Here is a 19,671-nt window from a genome sequence, read left to right as displayed (position 1 = left end):
AGATAATGCAGTGCATGTCTTGGATATGATTCACTTGTTGTAGAGATCCTTCAAGCACATGAGCTATCGAATTTGGAAATGTTCCTTGTAGGGGTTCCTATGGTTTTTAATGTTGATATTCTTTCACCTCATGTTTATTTTGGGCAAGCAAATGTTTTAGGAATGCCATACAAGACATCGGTGGACAGGTCAACAATTTTTTTATAATTGCAATGTCTATTCCATGATATCCTCTCTTTATTGTTTGACTAATTTTGAACGTTTATTTTGATTTTGTTTTGTCTTTTAACTATGAAATTGAAAATACTTGGTATCATGTCCATTTAAACAACAACCAAAGCTTGAAGATGAAAATAATACTACACGATATTGATTGGAATCCTTTTATCTATTTCATGTTAAAATATTTTCATGACTATCATAAAAGTTTACTTTCATGTTGTTGTTTGAGCACATGTTGTTTATATACTTGACCAAGTTCATGCGTTAGAAAATGAAATGTTGTTGCAAATAAAACGATGAGGATTAAGAATCACACCTTAGATTATTTGTTTTCACAAGTTATCTGCAACTTGAGCTTTTTAGCATGTAACTTAGTTGGCATGATTGTGTCTAAGATTTCCCTGAAGGTTGAATACTAAGTTACTAAGGTGTTATTTTTTATGGTGACATTTTATTTTCTTTGTTTATGCAGGTCATATGGCCACATAGTGACCACTATCGCCCAACTGAAGAAAACTTGTTTGGGTTTCTTGCTTGTATGGGGAAAAATGGCTTTGACATTGCTGATGTTGAGGTATATGTCATATAAATTCTTTAGAGCCTGCTTTAGTTTATATTCTAGTGTTCATCGTCTTTCATGTCTTACACTCTGCATTGTATCTTCTTTTATTTTTAGAAAATGAACTCAGTATTGATGGTAAGAAGCAGGAATTGAAGAAAGAGGAGCGCAATAACACTGAAGCAACAAATGCAAAAAGAGAGAGAGAAAAGAATTGGTCTAGTGATACCCTTAGAGCCAATATCCTGCATAAGAAACACACATAGAGACTGATGGTAAAGTCTTCAGAGTTGGTGAATTCACCTACAATGCCTTGGAAACACAATGATAATGTTTTGAAGTGATGAAACATCATTTCATGTGTAAATTGTAGTCCAACCAATATTAAGTTGGAAATTTATATTGTAATACTTTAACATTTCATATAATATAATTTATGTGGTTGAAATTATTTATAGTTGCACTTGATATTGTTTAGTATTGTAATTAACATATGCAACTTTGCGTTTTTATATTAGATGAGCATGCACATTGTATGACATTTTTTAAATTTAGTCGCAAAATCATACTAATTAATTTATGTTGATTAATAATGAACACATAAAATCAATCTAAAAATATTAAATTAGTAGTTTATATTGATTAATGATGAACACAAATAAAATGAATATACAACTAAATTAGTCATTTATAATAATTATTAATGAAAGTAAATGAAATGAATATAAACTACTAAATTAGTCGTTTATATAATGAATATGAAACTACAAAAAAAAAGATAAATGACTACTACAAATGATAAATTTGTGATTACAAATGACAACTAAATTTTGCATATATACGACTATTAGTAGCTAATTTACAATATCTTATAACACAACCAAAATTTAGTCATATTTCTTTGGTCATTAATTGGTTTTGAGTGTTGATTAAAGTTTGCATATATATGACTAATAGTAGTTAATTTACAGTATCTTATAACATGACCAACATTTTGGTCATTGATTGGTTTTTTCAGGTGATCATATAGTAATATATTTTATTGTATATTTGATCATTAATTGTGGCAATTAATGGCTAAATCAATGACTAAATTAATGACGAAATATATTACTAGACAAAAAAATTGAGACAATCAATTAATGACTAAGCTAAAAATGACTAAAAGTTGGTCGTGTTATAAGATACTGTAAATTAGCTACTACTAGTCACTGACTCAAAAATGGTCATTTATATGCAAATTTTAGTAATTTGTTTAGTAACTAATTAGCCATTTTGTACTAGTTATGACATAGGTGAGCTATTGAAGCATTATGAGTCACTATAGTTACTAAGGCAATGCCATTATATAAGATGCATTGTCAATTTATAAGAATGTGATGCCACTATATAAGATGTGATGTCAATGTAGTGATTATAAGTGATGTCATCGTGAGGGATGCCACATAGATAAATGTGTCACTGTTATAATGATCCAACCCATAAACAAATATGATGCCACAAAATTAATGATTCAGGACATAAACAAAGAACCACTGTAATGTGGATTACAGATAATAGAATGAGCCACAAAATTATGATGTGTGAGTTACAAAAGTCTGCCAATGGATGTGAGCCTCCACAGAACTTTGTCAACCCACTGTTGGAGTTCAATGCAATGGAAGAAACAATGATTAGTGTGATATATATATATATATATATCCGAGACAGATCATATAATCAAGTCAATAGTATAGATGCAAGTTTCCACTAAAAATACGAGCTAACAAAACATACGAACTATAGAGAAAATGTATGCAATACTTATGTGTTTATGGGAGGCACAACAATGGGTAATTTATAGTTGTCTTTATGAGCGAAAGGTCGAGATTTTTGGGGCAAGACGACATGAATCTTTGAGGGCCAACCTAAACATATTCTTGGAGGGAAATTCAAATTCCCTTTTAATAATATTTTTCCCTCATAAAAATTGGAGTTGACTTTAACATCATCAATATTTCTTTTGCCTAATTAAATTTCCAGATCAAATGCAGGAAGGGGCTCAATGGGAATTTCTCCCTAGCTGCCAATTTCAACATGAATGCCTCAGACAAATGTGTTGGCTAATTGTATATGGTGTTTAGTAGTTTCAGAGGAAAGATCATTAGAAGACAATGTTAACATACTTAGACATAAGTCAATATCTAAATCAAAATATGCGGTGGAATGTGCAAGGGATGATGGTTTAGTAGAAGAGTTAGAAAAAGAATAGTCAATATATATATATATATATATATATATATATATAACTTTTGGATCAAAATTAGAACAAAGGTCAAAGTATGTTGAATAAATGTGATGAAAAGAGTTCTAATATTTTCATACCTTTCATTGAATTTTTATAAGGGAACTTATTAGCCTAATGGCCTAGCTGGCCACAAATGTATCATTTACTTATTTTCTTTGGACTGGTCCGTTTCTTAAATGAAACTCTTTCCTTGAAAGATTGGCGAGACTTGGAGCATTTTTTTTCTTTCCTTTCCCTAAAGAGCATGAATAGTGACTAGGACCATATGCTTGCTTCAACCTTGGCTTAAAACAACTATAATCATAACTTTCTCTGAATTTGATATAGAGAGGTTGGTTGATAAATTTTGACTGCTTATTATGTTTTTTAGAAGCCTTGAATTTGACACATGCATCCAACAAAGTTCTCTATTTCTTGATGTAGATCTACAAGACAATAATCTTAAAAAAAAATTCCTTTCTCTTCAAGTATCTTTATTACAAGTTTAGGGATAATCCCTGGCCATGATGCAACATAATATTTTTTTAATAAAATATTTACCCCATCTCCATATCTGTATAGCAATCCTTGCATCATGCATTTGTATTCATGCCTTAAGGAGAGATCACATAATATTTGAGAAAGAAATAGATTATCATAATGGTTTTTATCTAATTTGATATCACCATAAAATTATGTACTGACATCCTTGACTAGGTTTGTTAGGGGCAGTGTGTCTCCTAGTTTGACACCTTCTCTAAGGACGCTCTCTCTATGCTTATGGGGTATCTGTGTCCACCAATGTGTTAAGTAACCTATGAATTCCCAAGATAGTCTTGTATCTAATTCACTAAAGAATAATTTATTATTGGATAGGGTTCTTTGGGTTCTTATCCATCCTTCCCATGTGTGCAATGCCTTCATGATTTCTATAGGGGATTTACATTTGAAGTCAGAGATAGGGCCTAAGTCACTAAGAATTGAAATGGTGTGATTTTCTATAGTATGAGCATACTCTCTAGGTGCCTTTGTCTTTTATTAGAGGCTAACCGAGTGAAAGGATCAATGAACTGGTATCCCATATATTCTTTTGTATGATCACTTTGATCATAATGTTCTTTTTTTATGACCCTGATACATGCAATTTGTTCTTTTATTTCCATCCACTTCTGTTGTAATGTAGAGACACCTTTGGTGCTTTGGCTACTTGAGCTTGTTTGTTTATGAATTCAAAGTAGTCCACTTTACTATCTATACCTTCTTCAATATTTACAACCTTAAGGACTAAGTTAGTAGAACCTGATTTTTTTTGTCCAAATTTTTCTAGGGCCATGCTCATCATCTATATACAAAACAAGAGGGGGAGGAGGAGGTATCACATGGTATTTTATCTCATCAATAACTACTTCTATTTGGATAATTTGAAATACATGTCGTGAACATGGTATCAATTTCATCTTCACTAGATGACCCTGATTTACTTTTTTGCATTCTATTGATGGCACTGGACCCACCAACAAAGGGGATCTCCCTGATGTGAAGTCCCAACTAGATCTCACACTATTTGGTGTAGGAGTCCCATCTGGTATGAAGGCCTAGTTTCCATATACTTAGAGATTTGCCTTGGCTCTAGCTGTCAGCACATGAGAGTGTTACGCTGCTATCTTCAAACAACAAGGTACATGTTCCTAGTGAGTGCATAATGTAACTGTGTCGTTAAAACCGAGGTGAAGGGGTAAACACGTACACCACCTAGCAAAGTAGTCTACATGAATTTGATGGTCATTATAATGAGAAAACAAAGATGGTATGCCGAGTATCCCACAGAGTAGTCCACAAGGATGTGACAGTGGTGATAGAAATACAACACATCTTCAACAATGTAAGTACTAAAAAACCCAAAGTAGTTCAACTATCTTAGTACAGGTTAAGAAAACATGCATTACAAATGCTTAAAGATTGGTATTACAAAAATCTATAAAACATGTTTGAAAATGTGTTGGCCTTAATAGGCTTCTGAATTAAGCAAAAGTCCCAAGACATATGTGCACACCCTACATCACTAGTCCCAATAGTGGGACATTGGAACCACTCCTCGCTCCTCAAAGAAGGAACTACACACTCTCAAGGCTATATGGGAGGAGGCCAGGTGAAAAGCCCTTGCTCATACAATGGGAGGGGTATATATAGAAAAGGGTGGTGCTTGACCCTTGTGACTCTTGGAATACCCTCATGATCGTTCAATTTCTAATAAATTTTCAACTAACCTGACTCTTCAACTTCTTGTGTGCATCTATTGGACTTCACTTTACTTTACATTGAGTTACAACGGATATGACCCATAGTGGTGATGTGGCCAAGACAACTTATTACACAACTCAACATGACACTGCTGACATGTATTGTTTGGTTGTGGTGTCTGTGTCAAGTTGTTGCGCTACAGAGTGATGGATGTACTCTTGGTGTGCTTTGTATTCTCCTCTTCATGGCATAGTGCTGTGGGGCCTTCGATGGTCTTGGTATTGCATGATGGTTCAATGCATATGCTCCTTTAGCTTGTTTCTTGATGTGCTTGGTATGTCTGTCCAATTGTAAGCAAGTCTTCTAGCATGTGCAATCTTTCTTCATCCCGTTTGTCATCTCGCCATGATCTAATAGTGTACCTATTTCTGCAATTCACTCATGTCGGGATGACATCAAATCCAAAACCTCCTAGTCTAGCATGATGTATTGTTATCGTGTTCTGGGTGACAGTGAAGGAGGACAACTCCTTGAGACATCGCAGAGCGTAACTGAGGCTGGAATGAGGAACTCCAGGAGGAAAACCTTCACTGTCGAGAAAAATTGTGTAGTGACCACTGGAAGTCAGAATTAGGTAGTGAAGGACACCTGTGGTAGCTACAAGGTGGAACCTTGAGGGGAACTTTTGCACAGTTCCTAGAGGGAAGGCAAGACAGGGCTGCAGGGGACCTGTTGGGCAATTCTACAGCTTTCAAGAGTAAGGCATGAAAAGGTAGCAAGGGACTTATTGAGCATGACTGCAAAATTTTGGAGAACAGTGCAGGATAGGCAACAGAGGGCCTGCTAGACGTGACTGCGCAGTTTTGGATAATAGTGCAAGACAGGCAATAGAGGGCCTGCTAAACAAGTCTGTGTAGTTTCTAAAGGTATTGTAGAGCAAGGTGGTAGAGGACCGGCTGGACATGTCTGCGCAGTTTTGGAGATTAGCGCGGGACAGGTAGTAGGATGCCTGCTGGACATGTTTGCACAGTTTCTGAAGGCAGTGCATATCAAGGAAACATAGGACCAACAGGACATGTCTGCGTAGTTTTGGAGATCAGTGCAGACCTAGGTCTTGGTGTAGTGCATGGTTCCGTGGACCAGAAATAAGCTTGATGACTTTGTTTGAGAAATGCGCAATTCAGTTTGGACATGAACAAAAATTTTGCGTAGTTCTGGGAGGCAGACAAGCTGCTCACCTCAGGGATTGTGTAGTGCAACTGGCCTAGAGGACAGCCTCAAGCATTGTGGAGGTCTGGGCAGCAGAGCAAGGTCACTGAGGGTTAAGACTGTGTTAGTGTCAGTCTTTCCAGCCTTCCTCCAGTGATCAAATATGCTCTTACAAAGTGATCTCAGAGTGCCAAGGTCAAATTTTGTCATTTCAAAGAGTTTTCAAGCAAAATTTGGTCACTAGGCATTAGGTCTAGGGTTTGCTCTCACTCCTTCTAAAGTTGTCCAAATGTCAGTCCATGTCATCATTCAGCTGAGTGTATCATCATTAAGAGGGTTGTCATCGTCATGTCAGTATCTAATGAGTCATTTCACACCTTGTTCATGCTTCAGTTGCACCTAGGCAAGGTCATTTCCCTCTCCTAGGGTTTTGAAGGCAGTTTCTCTTGGACGGTCAAATCACCGGAAAAACTTGTTTCCTGATGTTCATACACCTTCCCCTATCCTTAAAGTACCTTATCAAACACTTCCCATCCCTTAGATCCGTCAAATTCCTCATTTTTGCACAAACCCTAGTTTCTAGCTACAACCTGGCGATTTTCTAGGTTTGGCCTGTGTTTTGTCCTTTTTGACCCCTTCCCCTCACTCAATCTCTGAGATTTCACTTTCCCCTACTTCCTAACATCCCTCCCCACTCCCAAAAATTTCCCCAAGAATTTAGAAGCCCTCTATCCCCTTCATTTCGCTCCATTTCGACAAAATTCCTTGCTTCACACATCGGGACAAGTTTCACTCAACAACTGTTTCTGAGCAATCAAAGATGAATTTTGCAAAACTGAGAGAGGTTTTTGTCCACAACATGCCAAGGAAGAAAAACCTCTTTCACTTTTTACACAGGTTTCATGGTTTGAGAGAAATGTCAAAAATACCGGCGAGAACGAAGGTGCTCCAAGGACGGTTGGCCAAAGCACAAAAACGAAGGAAAACGCCCGATCCACTCCAAACTTTGGCCAAAGCCTCTTTGACTGAGCATGGTACTTGATTGGGGACTCCCAGCCCAAATTTCAAGAAATTTGGAGAAAATTTTATCATTTGTGAATTTTACAGGTTTTGGCCATTGGAGTGGTCTCACCCCGCGCGCGACCACTCGGGAGGACTGCTCAGAATCACAAAAAGTTGACATTTTTGGAAAGGGCATGCAAAAACTAGAATTACCTATACTTGGGGTCAACTTGATTTTGAGATTTGGGCCTCCAAAAGCTCAAAATACATCAAAATTTTGACTTTCTGCCCACTTTTTGAGTTGCAGAAAGTGACCTTGGGAGAATTGACTTTTGAGGGGTCAAATCAACTCCAAATCCAGAAATTCCACTTGGGATGGAAAGTAGACACACAGAGCTTTCCAATGAGCCATCTTGCACTTGATTTGGACAACTGGAACCCACTCAAAAAGTGCTGCAAAGGGGCGCGACCACTCGAGCAGGGGGCGCGACCACTCAGGGAAATTTTGCCAGTTTGACCATTTCGGCCTGCAAAACTCAGTTTTTACTATGGTTGACTCTTAATGCTTGTAAATGATGGATTTTTGGATAATTTTCATGGAACATGGATACATTTAATCTCTCTTAACCCTTCTAGAAGCTTCCTTGATGTAAATAGTGAATATTAAATGCATGGATGGGTTACCTAAGTTTTAGAGGCAAGTTGTTTTGACTGCCTATTATCTAGTGCTAAGTTTAGAATTAGTTCAAACTGCTCCTAGGAAGCTGAGCTCGACCCCTAGAGGTGGGGAAAGGAGTTAGATGGTCTATATTATGCCTTCTCTTGCTCATTTTCATGGTTGGACTCTTGAGGGAGAAGCTCTATTGTATATTTTACTTGTATCTCTGCAATTTGAGGAAAAGGAAGGCCAGGGTTTTGCAGACTTCATTGTGGATTCTTGTGGATCATTGTGTTGATGGTGTGTCTCCTACTTGTTACTGTAAGTTTGTTTATGTGTTACATCTCTTAATCTATTGCTGCTGATTAAACAAAAGAAGTGATAAAGTTTGAACTCATGTTTACATGCTCAACTTTCAATTTTGTTTAATATTGATGTTTTCCACTGTCTAAAGAGGATTCAAAGTCCTTGTTTTCCCTCTTTAGCCCCCCTCTCTTTCTTCCGTGATCACTCATCCAAGCCAAAGGCATCAGCACAAGTTCCTACCTTGCCCCAAAGACCCCCCTGCAAAAACTGAGCCCAATCCCCGCACCCTGAATTGCACTCCCTCCAATTGCCACCAAAAACCCCAAAAAACTTTAAATCAACCCTCCTTATCAGTTTACTAGCCTAATATCAGTGTTCCTAATTGGGTCAGCTCACCCCATTGAGAAAATACCTTGAGTCTGACCGGAGAGAGCCTTCTCATACCCCGTAGGGCTAGCTACGAGGTGAAATGGTTTGATGTTGCCTTGAAGGTTTACCTTCCTCAGCCTAGGGTGAAATCTCAAGCGCTAACATAGTGGCGACCATACTGGGGAGAACATCTAAACCTTTGCTCATTGACGTGTTATTTCATAAGTCTTAGACGGAGCCTGAAGTTACGCCAGGTAGCCTTCGAAAACGCTCTTGTTTTACATCAGCGTTAGTAGATAAACGCTGCTTCAGTCAATCTCCGTGAGCTTGTGAACGTAGCGCTTCATTGACACTTTACCCCAGTACATGTATCAAGTTCAGATCTGATTGTTGATAGTGGACAACGATCAGACACTTGAAAGGCTGAATCATTCACTTGGCGACTCCTTTCACTGAAGAATCCAACAACCTATGCTTCATGGTGACTTCACTGCAGGAAGATCAGTAGCTATGAGATTTTCATGATGGACCTAATCGCAAGAAGATATGCTCCCTTGAGCCGAGATCACATCCCAGGTTTTCCGAATAAAATTCCAAAGGTAGATTGGTCAAGGAATTTGCCTATATTTAAAGATGATGGTAAGAAGGATGCTGCTTTACATCTTGTTAGATTTCACATGCATATTCGCAAGTTGAAGGTTGATTTTCCTGAAGATTGCTTGATGAAGATATTCTTGGCCACTCTGGAAGGTAAAGCCCAATCATGGTATGAAATTTTGCCGCCTGCTTGTATTTATTGTTTAAAGGATTTTCATGCCTTGTTCATTGAAAGATATAAGGACTCTTATCCATCATTGAACTTAGTTCAAGACTGTTGCCAACATGCTTATAGTTTTATTGAAAGCCTTGAAAAGTTTTATGAAGATGATAATTTCATGGATGAAGAGATCATGGAGGCTCTGTATGAAAATCCATTTCAGCAGCACATAGAAATCTTAGAGGATATTTGTCAAGATCAGCAAGCTGAAGATTTCCATATGGTTGAAAATGAGGAAAGAGCAAATGTTGTTTCAAATTTGCCCACAGAAGAAGACAGCAACATGCAACCCATCAAAGAGAGCTCTACTGTTGAGATCATAGACAGAGTTTTGGATTCAGATGTTCATGAACAACAAGGTGAGATCTTTGTGCAAGTAAGTGATGAATCTCCTTTCAATAACTCAGTAATAAATGATAGTTTGAATGCCTTGTCATATGAAGATAATTATTGTTTAAGCAAAAGAAACCAAAAGGCATTGTCTCCTTTGTCTGAAGAGGAGATAGATCAGCTTTTGAAAGGTCTTGTTACAGCCCAAGCTACAGCAGATTCGCAGTGCGCACACAGTCAGGAAAGTGTTGGGAAAACTTTTTCCTCTGTTGAAAAAGATGACTGTCTTGTAGATCAGCAAATAGATAATGTTTTCCTTCACAAAGATGATACTCCGGCTGTCATATCATTTGAAGATGACCTACCATGTTGTCAGACTACAGAAGATCAGAGCATACAGGATTACCTTTCAGATTCTTCATATGTTTCATGTGCTGAAATACTTTTCCAAGAAGAGATCTGCTCATCCATGTGTTCAGAATTTTTTGAGGACCAGGAACATACTCTTTCCGAAGCACATGATGAAGGCATATCAGAATTTGAAGCAAAGGATACCTTGTTCTTTCAGCAGGTGGTGGCAGTGGCAAATCTTCATGTTTTTCACGATCCTCTAGCAAGTTTGTTGCAGCCAGCAGTGATAGTGTTTATTGCAGTGTTCAGTGATGAAGGAGGTCATGGTCAGCTATGTTTTTGGATGCTCAGTTATAGGTTTGTATTGTTGACCAGAAGATCTGATAAGAAGAATCAATCAAGAAGGCATCTGCTTGATTGGTTGCATTGGCATTTTGATATAGTTTGATGTATATTGTCTTGTAAGAAACACAGGTGGTTGTCATCATGATTTCAAATCTTGATGGACTGCTGCCCTTCCATAAGCTTTGTAAGTTCTTGTTTTAGTTAAGTCAGTCATGAGTCATTTGTGTTTGGTCTATTGAGTGAGTTTTTTCAAGTTATTTCAGTTTGTCATCGAGTCGGTTTGAGTCAAGCTTCAGTTAAGTTTCAGTCAGTTTTCAGTCAAGTTTTCATTCAATAAATGTGTCAAATTTCTGTGTTAAAGGTGTAAATAATGACTCCATCGCCCAATGGTCGAAAGCACTGGTCTGCTCTCCCAGAGGTCTGAGGTTCTTGGCACCTCCAAGGAGCTACCATCCCCATTGGAGCCAAAGTTAGTGTCAGTCTTTCCAGCCTTCCTCCAGTGATCAAATATGCTCTTACAAAGTGATCTCAGAGTGTCAAGGTCAAATTTTGTCATTTCAAAGAGTTTTCAAGCAAAATTTGGTCACTAGGCATTAGGTCTAGGGTTTGCTCTCACTCCTTCTAAAGTTGTCCAAATGTCAGTCCATGTCATCATTCAGCTGAGTGTATCATCATTCAGAGGGTTTTCATCGTCATGTCAGTATCTAATGAGTCATTTCACACCTTTTTCATGCTTCAGTTGCACCTAGGCAAGGTCATTTCCCTCTCCTAGGGTTTTGAAGGCAGTTTCTCTTGGACGGTCAAATCACCGGAAAAACTTGTTTCCTGATGTTCATACACCTTCCCCTATCCTTAAATTACCTTATCAAACATTTCCCATCCCTTAGATCCGCCAAATTCCTCATTTTTGCACAAACCCTAGTTTCTAGCTACAACCTGGCGATTTTCTAGGTTTGGCCTGTGTTTTGTCCTTTTTGACCCCTTCCCCTCACTCAATCTCTAAGATTTCACTTTCCCCTGCTTCCTAACATCCCTCCCCACTCCCAAAAATTTCCCCAAGAATTTAGAAGCCCTCTATCCCCTTCATTTCGCTCCATTTCGACAAAATTCCTTGCTTCACACATCGGGACAAGTTTCACTCAACAGCTGTTTCTGAGCAATCAAAGATGAATTTTGCAAACCTGAGAGAGATTTTTGTCCACAACATGCCAAGGAAGAAAAACCTCTTTCACTTTTTACACAGGTGTCATGGTTTGAGAGAAATGTCAAAAATACCGGCGAGAACGAAGGTGCTCCAAGGACGGTTGGCCAAAGCACAAAAACGAAGGAAAACGCCCGATCCACTCCAAACTTTGGCCAAAGCCTCTTTGACTGAGCATGGTACTTAATTGGGGACTCCCAGCCCAAATTTCAAGAAATTTGGAGAAAATTTTATCATTTGTGAATTTTTTGAGAATTTTATAGGTTTTGGCCATTGGAGTGGTCTCACCCCGCACGCGACCACTCGGGAGGACTGCTCAGAATCACAAAAAGTTGACATTTTTGGAAAGGGCATGCAAAAAATAGAATTACCTATACTTGGGGTCAACTTGATTTTGAGATTTGGGCCTCCAAAAGCTCAAAATACATCAAAAGTTTGACTTTCTGCCCACTTTTTGAGTTGCAGAAAGTGACCTTGGGAGAATTGACTTTTGAGGGGTCAAATCAACTCCAAATCCAGAAATTCCACTTGGGATGGAAAGTAGACACACAGAGATTTCCAATGAGCCATCTTGCACTTGATTTGGACAACTGAAACCCACTCAAAAAGTGCTGCAAAGGGGCGCGACCACTCGAGCAGGGGGCGCGACCACTCAGGGAAATTTTGCCAGTTTGACTATTTCGGCCTACAAAACTCAGTTTTTACTATGGTTGACTCTTAATGCTTGTAAATGATGGATTTTTGGATAATTTTCATGGCACATGGATACATTTAATCTCTCTTAACCCTTCTAGAAGCTTCCTTGATGTAAATAGTGAATATTAAATGCATGGATGGGTTACCTAAGTTTTAGAGGCAAGTTGTTTTGACTGCCTATTATCTAGTGCTAAGTTTAGAATTAGTTCAAACTGCTCCTAGGAAGCTGAGCTCGACCCCTAGAGGTGGGGAAAGGAGTTAGATGGTCTATATTATGCCTTCTCTTGTTCATTTTCATGGTTGGACTCTTGAGGGAGAAGCTCTATTGTATATTTTACTTGTATCTCTACAATTTGAGGAAAAGGAAGGCCAGGGTTTTGCAGACTTCATTGTGGATTCTTGTGGATCATTGTGTTGATGGTGTGTCTCCTACTTGTTACTGTAAGTTTGTTTATGTGTTACATCTCTTAATCTATTGCTGCTGATTAAACAAAAGAAGTGATAAAGTTTGAACTCATGTTTACATGCTCAGCTTTCAATTTTGTTTAATATTGATGTTTTCCACTGTCTAAAGAGGATTCAAAGTCCTTGTTTGCCCTCTTTAGCCCCCCTCTCTTTCTTCCGTGATCACTCATCCAAGCCAAAGGCATCAGCACAAGTTCCTACCTTGCCCCAAAGACCCCCCTGCAAAAACTGAGCCCAATCCCCGCACCCTGAATTGCACTCCCTCCAATTGCCACCAAAAACCCCAAAAAACTTTAAATCAACCCTCCTTATCAGTTTACTAGCCTAATATCAGTGTTCCTAATTGGGTCATCTCACCCCATTGAGAAAATACCTTGAGTCTGACCGGAGAGAGCCTTCTCATACCCCATAGGGCTAGCTACGAGGTGAAATGGTTTGATGTTGCCTTGAAGGTTTACCTTCCTCAGCCTAGGGTGAAATCTCAAGCGCTAACAGACTGCACAATGCAGCTCAGTCGGATTCCAGTGGAAGAGGGTTGTCTGGGCGAACAGATTTTCAGGAAAATGGCTAAGTGTTTAAAGCAAGTGAACTTGTGCATACTTGACATTGTGATCGTACACTTAGCATACTTTGACGGTGAGACAACACAGACCACTAGTACAACAAGACAAAACATGCCCTCAGTGAGATTGTCTTAGAGTTGAAAGTGACAAGCGCGACACTTGAGATAGACCTTCAGACAACCGTGAGGACACTTGCGCGACAACACTTACAAATTTGTGTGAGTATGATGAATTTTAACACATCAAAGACAACCCAAACACACAAAGAAAAAACCTTCAAACTCACCAGAACAAGATTGCAAGCATGACAAAGCAATAAATATGCCAAAAGATGACAATTGGTAAAACAAGCAAAAGGGTGAAAAGACTTCACAAGAGCTCATGGGGTGAGCTCGAGTGTTTGCAATCATCAAAGGAAAAATGAAGGAAGGCTCTGAAATCTGGATGTAAGCCAAAATTTTGGAGGGTTTTGCAGTTGCTACAACTTAGTGTACAATGGTTGAATACTAGCTTCTTTGTTTTGGTTCGTTTACAATATAGGGCCTTGGCCTTTCAGGGAGTATTGATTCATTGTGCAGATCGCTTCGTCTTCCCCACTTACCCTATGGACAAACATGATTCACCTTGTACTGACTCAGTTGAATGCCACAAAATTCAGCTAGATCATAATGTTTCAAATCAAAAAGGGTAATTTGGCACGTGAGGTTAAGATTTTCAGAGTATATTTTTTCATCTCTACTGTTGCTCCACTACCAGCAAGCTTGGACAATACCATGACGGAGTCACATAGGAACACAATCATTTCTCCACTATGATCGAGCCTGAACAGTACCCCGGTAGAGTTTCCTGCTTCACTCTCTGCATAGGAAGCCTTTCTCTTCTTTCGCCTTTGTTATTTTTTGAAAGAGAACTATGCATAGGCACTTATTTAGTTTTGGGGCGGAAGAGGGATCCTGACTTACTAAGAGTAGGAGAGTTTGTTCCTTCATAGAAGCATATAAATACATTTGATTCAGGTTTGCTCGTTTAGATTTTCCCCTTCTCTGTTTCTACTAGTTGGATATGTTTGAACACACCATAGCAGAAAACTAAGTAAGCATGAGGTTTCCTAGACTGGACACAGGTTCATGGTTCAACCAAAGATTTCCTTACAGACGGATCGTATTTTTTGTTCAAACTTCATCGACCAAAAGTTACAACCAAGAACAAAGAATATGGACACATGATTGGCCAAGCGTTGCAGTGTCACAAGACCCTTTGAACTTCAACCACATACCATTTAGAAACCAGAACACAGTGCATGAACAACATGTAGGTTTTAACCCCATACAGAAATTACCTGCATACAAATTCTAAAACACAGAAAATAAACAATGCGAGATCATAACACATAAAACACATATACACAGAGATTTTCCCCTGGATCCCAAAACCGGGACTACCAGCTTGATTTTTCATTATGTTCCTTTCAATGTTACAATACATATTTATACATGTCGAAACATCCAATACCATGGACCAAAAAACCATCACGTCTAATACCATGGACCAAAAACCATCATATCCAATACCAGGGACCGAAAACCATCGCGTCCAAAAAACATGTGCGAAAATCATGCACAAAACCATAGGTGGGTCCGCCCAACCTAACATAGGGTCGAAAACCAAAATTTTCTGGGGCGTTGCCCTGGACCCCATAAAGTGGGGTTACAGGTGCCCTTCAAACCCCCTATTAACTACGTGGAAAGAATATAACACAACCCAACATTCTCCCACTTGTTGTTTTCTTTCCACAGGGGGCCACAAGAGAGCTTAGTCATTTTCCCAACCCTGAAATGCCCATTGTCTCTCTACACCAAGATAACTTCTCAGAGCTCATAGATTTTGTCAATGCATCTGTAGTATTCTTCAAAGTGTCCACCTTTACCAGCAACACCTTTTTGTCTTCTGTCATATCCCTCACAAAGTTATACTAAACATCAATGTGCTTTGTCTTTGAATGATATGCAGGGTTCTTTGCCAAGAAAATTTCACTTTGGCTATCATAGTCTATCCTTATAGCTTCTTGTACTAACCCCATACTTGAACACAATCTCTACAACCAAACTGCTTCCTTGCTTGCATGAGTGGCTGCCATATATTCTGCCTCTGTAGTTGATAGTGCCACTACAAATTGTTTCTTACTCATCCAACTGACTGCACCTCCAAATAGGTTAAACACATACCCACTTGTAGATCTTCTCTGATCCAAATCTCCAGCCCAACAAAGCCAAAAATATCCAACACTCTGTCCAATCTTGGTCTTCCTTGGTAGCACAAACCATAATCACTAGTGCCACACAAATACCTGAAAACCCGCTTCACTGCTATCCAATGCTCCTTTCCTGGTTTTGATATAAACCTGCTCAATACTCCCACTACATGTGCAATGTCTAGTCTAGTACAAACCATTGCATACATCAGGCTATCGACTGCACTTGCATATGGAACACGAGACATGTCCTCTTCCGCTTCTTGTGTCTTGGGACATTGTTCAGTAGATAACCTCACACCTACAAGAATAGGAACCTTCACCGGTTTACTATCCTGCATATTAAACCTCTACAGTATTGTCTCGGCATACTTCCTCTGGTTTAACCAGAGCTTCCTCTTTGCCCAGTCTCTTTTAATTTCCATGCCCAAAATATAGTTTGCAGCACCATGATATTTCATGTCGAATTTGGAGGACAATTGGGTCTTCAAATCCTGGATAATTTCTTTGTCATTTCCAACCAGCAACATATCATCCACATACAAGACCAGATAAATAACACGGTCACCAATTAATCTAAAATACACACAGTGATCTGCTTTGCTTCTGGTGAAGCCAAGTCCCTGTATAAATGTATCAAATTTCTGATACCACATCCTTGGTGACTGTTTTAACCCATACAGAGACTTCTTTAACTTGCATACTGGTTCTTTCTTACCCTTCGCTGCAAAGCCTTTAGGTTGCTTCATGTAGATTTCCTCTTCCAGATCCCCGTGAAGAAATGTTGTCTTCACATCCATCTGTTCTACCTCAAAATCAAAAGCAGCAGCAATAGATAAAAGTAATCTAATAGAAGTTACCTTGGCAACAAGAGAAAAAATATCACCAAAATCAATTCCCGACACCTCGAAATAACCTTTTTCTACCAACCGAGCTTTGTATTTCTCCACTTTTCCTTCTACATTTGTCTTCTTTTTCAACACCCATTTGCTGCCAATGGGTTTCCTTCCAGCCAGCAACTCCACTAGATCCCAAACCTCATTTTTGTGCAAAGATGCCATTTCATCAACCATGGCCTTTTTCCAGAGTTTTCCATCCTCTGAATCTACTGCTTCCTTCACAATTCTAGGATCATCATCAGTAATATATAAAGAAAAATTTGAATAGAAAGCAGATGGACTATAACTTTCAAGCTGCCTTCTTTCTCAAACTGATCTTCTCACAGCCGGAGTTTGTGGCTCTTCATCTTTTGCTTCTTCCTCTTCTGTAGAGTCTGATTCTTCCTCCTTTAGCTCAAACTCTATCTTCTTAGGTTCCTTTCGTTGGACTTCATGTTTAATAACATCTTTCACCTCTCTGAACACCACATCTCAGCTGTACACAAACTTTCGTGTGACTGGGTTCCAAAGCTTATAACCCTTTAAACCATCCTTATACCCAATAAAGATGCACTTTTTAAATTTACTATCCAACTTGGTTCGTTTCTCCTTTAGAACATGTACATATGCATCACATCCAAATACCCTCAGATGTGAAAGAGAGTGTTTCTTACCAATCCATACCTCTTGTGGAATCTTATCCTCCAACGCTGATGAAGGTGACATGTTGACTAGGTAACATGCAATATCCACCGCCTCTGCCCAGAATTCTTGTCCTAACCCGGTACCACTGAGCATGCTTCTTGCCCTTTCCATCAACGTCTTATTCATTCTTTCTGAAACTCCATTTTGATAAGGTGTATATGGAGTAGTCTTCTACCGTGCTATACCACACTTTTTACAGAATTCTTCAAATTCCTTACTGCAAAACTCTCCACTGTTATCTGTCCTTAGCACCTTTATCTTATTCTCTGTCTAGTTTTCCACAAGAGCCTTAAATTCTTTAAACCTGTCAAAGACTTCAGATTTATTCTTAAGGAAATATATCCATGTATTCCTTGAGAAGTTATCTATAAATGATACATAGTATACAGAATTACCCAGTGATGGAACCTTCACAGGTCCAAACACATCACTGTGCACAATTTCTAATATTTGTTTCACCCTCTTACTACCAGAGGGGAAACTCACCCGATTTTGCTTCCCATATACACAATTTTCACAGAAATCAAAATCCAGAGAGCTATTACTCATACCTTCTACCATACCTTTACCATGAAGTATCCGAAGGCCCTTTTCTCCAATATGTCCAAGACTTTAATGCCACAATATGGTCTTCTCTCTAGAGACCACTAGATTTTCTGCTCCACTTTTAGGAACCACAAAACTATTGCACCCATCAATAATAATGCTACCTTGTAGCTTGTACAGAGTTCCAATCCGAACTCCCCGCATCAATACCAATGCTCCCCGAACCATCTTGTAGGTATCCTTCTCAAACACTGTTTTTACACCTGCATCATCCATCTTGCTAACAGAAATCAGATTTCTGGCTAATGCAAGAATATGTAGAACACCTAGAAGCATTCTAACCCTTCCACCATGCAACTTCAACTTTATTTTTCCGTGACCAACGATTCTAGCCTTCCTGTCATCCCCCAAGAAGACATCACCACCATCATATTTCTCATACTCGCAGAGCCACTCTCTATGGGGAGTGAAGTGAAAGGATGCACGTGAGTCAATCAACCATGCCTCATGATCTACGTGTGTACTTAAAGAAGCCAAGTACACATCCCCACCTTCATCTGAGGTGGTTTTCGCCCCTGCAGAAGGAGCCTCATCAGATCCCTTTCCTCTTTCAGGAGCTTTAGATTTACAGTCCCTTTCGTAGTGTCCTTCCTTTCCACATTTCCAACACACCACATTTACAGGTTTTCCTGGAGATTTAGATCTCCCTTTAGATTTAGATCTCCCACTCAATGACTTATTTTTGTTTCTGTTCTAGGTCCGCCCTCGTACAGACAAGGCATCACCATTTTGGCTCTCCATATTTTTCTGCCTCATCTCCTCCGTCAGCAAGGATGAGACTATTTCATCAAAATGCAAGGTAGTTGCATTGCTGCCTATTGCAATAACCAGACTATCCCATGAATCTGGTAGAGAACAAAACAAACTGATGCACTTATCATCATCTGAAATTTTAATATCAACAGATGCTAACTGACTTACCACAGTATTAAATGCATTCAGATGCTCTGTCACCAAGTCTCCATCTTTCATCCTCAGGTTATACATATTTTTCCGCAGGAACAATTTATTCACCAAAGACTTAGATTGGTACAAAGTCCATAACTTGTCCCACAAAGCCTTCGACGTAGCTTCCCCTGATACATTCAACAATACTGAATCTGAGACACACAATCGTATTGTTCTCTTTGCCTTCCGATCCAAATTCTTCCATTCTTCATCGGACACTCCCATTGGTTTAGTACTCAGATCTACTGCAATCCACTGGTCTTTATCCACCAACATATCCTCCATCTTGAGTTTCCACAACTCAAAACTCTGACCATTAAATTTCTCGATCTCTATCTTTCCACTGCTCGCCATCTTCTTTCACCACCAAAATTGATCTCGCAGATCTCCCACTGAAAAGGGTCTACCACAGGCCCGATGAAACCCCTCAGCAGCAAAGGCATCCCCTTGAAGCCAAAACAACTCTGATACCAAATGTAGGTTTTAACCCCGTACAGAAATTACCTGCATACGAATTCTAAAACATAGAAAATAAACAATGCAAGAGCACAACACATAAAACACATATACACAGAGATTTTCCCCTAGATCCCAAAACCGGGACTACCAGCTTGATTTTTCATTATGTTCCTTTCAATGTTACAATACATATTTATACATGCCGAAGCATCCAATACCATGGA

This window comes from Pinus tabuliformis, chromosome 2_2 (genome assembly GCF_031772625.1).
Source record: "Pinus tabuliformis cultivar Carrire ecotype Pingquan chromosome 2_2, CPIR1, whole genome shotgun sequence".
Taxonomy (NCBI): Eukaryota; Viridiplantae; Streptophyta; class Pinopsida; order Pinales; family Pinaceae; genus Pinus; species Pinus tabuliformis.
Note: the sequence above shows the minus strand (reverse complement) of the source record.